Source organism: Oncorhynchus mykiss, chromosome 3, assembly GCF_057628025.1.
Source record: "Oncorhynchus mykiss isolate SJ-2025 chromosome 3, ASM5762802v1, whole genome shotgun sequence".
NCBI classification, from domain to species: domain Eukaryota; kingdom Metazoa; phylum Chordata; class Actinopteri; order Salmoniformes; family Salmonidae; genus Oncorhynchus; species Oncorhynchus mykiss.
This window is the reverse complement of record NC_143024.1, coordinates 26291995-26296801: the sequence shown is the minus strand read 5'-3', so window position 1 is coordinate 26296801 and position 4807 is coordinate 26291995. Positions and strand designations below refer to the sequence as shown.

General features: G+C 42.0%; 1 pseudogene; it reads left to right on the top strand.

Moving 5' to 3' along the window:
* Nucleotides 1-275: 275 nt before the first annotated feature.
* On the top strand, nt 276-1388 carry LOC149984485 (uncharacterized; annotated as a pseudogene).
* The last annotated feature ends 3419 nt before the right edge of the window (nt 1389-4807 follow it).

Here is a 4807-nt window from a genome sequence, read left to right as displayed (position 1 = left end):
GATTACACATCTTGGTCAAACAACAACTAAAGTTCTCTACTCTATATACTCTATATATTGAGTGGCAGGCAGCCACATGATTCGCTGTTCGAAGGAGTAAGCTATTTGCGTTAACGCGCAGGTGTACCTAATAAATTGGCTGGTGAGTGTATGTATGCAGGCCCTTGTAATTGTTTTTCCAATACTGCCAACTAGTTACTGATGATTGATTTCACATTGTGAAAGGAGTATATAATGAAATGAGTGGAATCCACCTGCAACAACATAGGGATAACATGGAGCTGGCAGGTGATCTAGGTCACAATAGAGGTCAAGCAGTGGGAGGAGGAAGACGGGGAAGACAAGGTGATCAAAGGAATGGCAGGGGACAAGCACCTCTTCTGAGAGGGGGTCGTGGGCCTCGTTCGAGAGGTGTGGGGGAATGTGTTAGAGGACATGGACCAAGACAGTGGCAGCAACAGCAAAGAGTGTCCATTGAAATCCGAGCAATAGTTGTAGACCATGTCGTAAATCATGGCATAACATTGACTGAGGCAGCTACATTGAGTCAACCAATCCTCAGAAGATCAACGGTGGCCTCAATCATCATCCGCAATGAGAACCGGTAAGTCTTCAGCATGCACTAAACATTAGGCTCCTCTCAATTGTCAAATGACTACTGCATGCCAGTGTGTACCATAGAGTAGGTGATGTGACTAAATGTATTCTTACTGTAATTGTCCCTGCAGAATTGAGACTAGGCCACATAGGGGATAGCAGGAGCAACATTTTGACTGACCAACAAGAGCGGGCTGTGGTCAATTTGGCTTGGGCCAGAAATGATATTCACCTTACAGAAATTTGGCAGCACATCTTGGACAATGATGACATGTTCAACAAGTTTGCCGACTATTACACGCATGCTGAAATGGCACCAGGTGTCTCTAAAACAGCTATACCATGTACCTTTTGAAAGAAATGCAGACAGAGTGAATCAACTGAGGACTGAGTATGTTCATTTTCAATATGCCTGTTGTGAGAAATTCCCCAAAAATTCTACATCAATTGTAATCAGTAATTCTCTTTCCAAAATATATTTTTAGAGGGTGATCGAGCTGGATACTGATGAAAACCATCACAAATTCCTCTTTTTGGACGAGGCAGGCTTCCACCTGGCCAAGACATGGAGCAGAGGTCGGTATTTCATTGGCCAGCGGGCAACCATCCAAGTACCTGGACAATGTGGGGCCAACATCACTGTGTGCGGCTATAACAGAAGATGGTGTAGTGGGACGCAGACCTCGTATTGGATCATATAATGCAGCTCTCCTTGTAACCTTCCTTGATGAGCTAAATCAGGTCTGTAGAGCTGATGGCGTGACCTATGTCATTGTGTGGGATAATGTCAGGTTCCACCATGCTCAAATGGTGCAACCATGGTTTCAGGCCCATCCACAATTTACCACCCTGTACTTACCCCCATACTCTCCTTTCCTTACAGTTTTTACAATACCTTTGGCACTAATTTCAGAACCTTGTGATCCTTTTTCAATACTCTAGACACAAAACTCAAAACGGTCATGACTTGTAATACAGGCTGTCCAATGTTCAAAATATTGCATTGTGCATTCATATCTTTAAAGAAACCATGCACTTGCAGAATCATTGGTTCAAATAACTAATGTATCATGAAATACCATGGTTTCACTGTGTAGTTGTTCATTCAATCATTAAATATTGTAGTACAAAATATGTGATAGAATACTACAGACACAGTAGAATCAGTGAACAAAATCTGAAATGTAATGATGAAATACAATAAAATCATTCATAGGTTTCTTTGAATCAAAGCAAAAATAATTAGCTACAAAAAAAGGAACAAAAAGAAACAAACTACAGTAAAACATCACCTGCAGTGTTCCTCACCTGGCTTACCGTAAAAAGCTAAACAAAGGATTGATTACTGAACTTCTATATTTCCCTCAACCCTGTCTTGTGGATTTGGCCAAAGGTTCTCATCCACATCACAATGGATGTTTTCATGAGCCAAACATCTTGGGAAGAATCTTCGGGCGAATCCAGGATTGACACTGGTCTGCCGTGATGTCATTGCATGCGTCATCCATGGCCTGGAGAAGGGTGGCTTGTTCGTGAGGGCACTTATCATATACCTTCCTTCCACCATGGATGACGCATGCAATGACATCACGGCAGACCAGTGTCAATCCTGGATTCGCCCAAAGATTCTTCCCAAGATGTTTGGCTCTTTTTACAGTAAGCCAGGTGAGGAACACTGCAGTTTACGTTTTACTGTAGTTTGTTTATTTTTTGTAGATAATAATTTTTGCTTGGATTCAAAGAAACCAATGTTGTGATTTTATTGTATTTCATCAATCAATTTCAGATTTTGTTCAATGATTCCACTGTCTGTAGTATTCACTCTACTAGTCCTTTGACAGTGATGCATTTACGTGTAGTGCCATAATGAAACATGTATCACGTATTTTGTAATACAATATTTAATGATTGTACAAACAACTACACAGTGAAGCTATTGGTATCTTGTGTGTGTAATGTTCCTATGGTATTTCATGATAAATGAGTTGTGACAAAGTAATTGTAAAAAACTGTAACACATTTTTGGTTTCTACATGATTCCATATGTGTAATGGGGTGCGTGCTGGTGGCAGGGAAGTCAGACGCAGGAGAACGAAATTGGTATAAACGGAGTTATTTAATAAATGCTAACAAACTACGAAAACCAACACACAAAATAAAGAAAGTGGGTGAAAACCTGTAGCACAAAATATACAACATGTAATTAGGGAGTTGAAACCAGGTGAGTGTGAAAACAAGACAAAACAAAAGGAACATGAAAAATGGATCAGTGATGGCTAGAAGGCCGGTGATGTCAACCGCCGAACACCACCCGAACAAGGAGAGGAACCGACTTCGGTAGAAGTCGTGACAATATGTGTTATTTCATAGTTTTGATGTCTTCACTATTATTCTACAATGTGGAAAATAGTACAAATAAATAAAAACCCTTGAATGAGTAGGTGTGTACAAACTTTTGACTGGTACTGTACACTCACAGGCACACACACACACACACACACACACACACACACACACACACACATATACACACACACACACATACACATACACACACACACACACACACAGGTATTCTCTGTTTTTCCTAGGCCTAGACCTACACCCTCCAGCACACGTAGCTAAGTTTCAAATACAGTCTACTCTCTCACAAACAGACAGCCAGTCAGCGAGAAAGGGAGAGAGGAGGTGGACAGAGGTGGGGGTAAAGTAAGTAGGTGCTGTAAGATTTGTGTCAGCATGTGAGGAAATGAGGCTGGAGGGGGGGCTGAACGCTACCAGCCGACATTCCTCTGCAATCCAGAAACGAATTGATTATAGGACCCAGAGTGTCAGTGTGTGTACTTGTGTGTGTGTGTATTTGTGTGCATGAATATGTGCCAGATGGATTGCACTTCGATTAGTGTGAATGGGATAGCTGTGTTGTGCGTCTCTTTTGGTGTGTGTCTGTTAGAGTGTGTGTGAAAGAGAGAGTGTGTGTGTGTGTGTGGTGTGTGTGTGCGTGTGTGTGCGTGCGTGCTTGGTGCAGGGTCAGGGTGAGGGAGTCAGATGCTTCCAAGGCACATGTTGCAGTATTCCTGGCAATACACACACACCCTTCCAGTATACACACACACACACACACACACACACACACACACACACACACACACACACACACACACACACACACACACACACAACCCATCCCCCTCCTCAAACACACACAACTCACACCCACACACACAATTAATATCTGAGCTGTGGCGCTGTAGCAGACAGGTAGGTAGGGTTCTCTCTCTTCAGCTCTAGCACACAGTGTTTCTCCACCTTTAGCAACACACAGCAGTCCAGAGCTCCTCCTTGACCGTGGACCTCCTGGGTGGAAGAGAGAGATGATACATGATCTGAGATTGAGACTCCCAGCATGGCTCCCCTCACGACGCCCACAGTTCTGTTACACCAGGTTACCATGGAGATCTCACACATAATCCCCACAGATTAATCTTCATTCACAGCCAACAAACTGAAATGAATGCGAGAACACCATATCTTGGCTGAATCTAATAGGGATCACCAAATATGATAATTATTTATTCAAAAAACCTTAACTTCATACACTCTTAGAGAAAAGGGTTCCGAATTGATTATTTGGCTGTCCCCATAGAATAGCCTTTTTGGTTCCAGATCGAACCCTTTTGGGTTCCAGGTAGAACCCTATGTGGAAAGTATTCTACATGGAACCCAAAAGGGGTTCTTAAAAGGGTTCTCCTATTGGGACAGCTGAAGAACCCTTTTCGGTTTTAGATAGCACCTTTTTTCTAAGAATGTAGAGAATCAGAAGGGAGGAACTGCTGAATCCTTTTCCTTAGCTATTAACCATTTCTGTCACAGATAGCACTTATACTGTATAGAGTAGAGGACACACAACTATTATCAATAAACTAGAATGGATTAGGATGCTGTTGGTGCCGATTCTATATGTATTGCAATTCGATACTTCAATTTTATTGCGATTCGATGTTCCAAACATATTACTCACCATATGTCTGCTGCAGTGGGACAAGAGAGACATGAGAAAAGTTTTCATCAGTCAGGGAAATAAAAAAGTGCTGAAAACATGTTGGTTTACAATTTTCTTTAAAGATGAGGACAAGCAATAGCAATAGGATGAAAAATAGCTGAGTTTTGGCGCAGAGACAGCTGACTAGCACTAGCTAACGCTACCTAC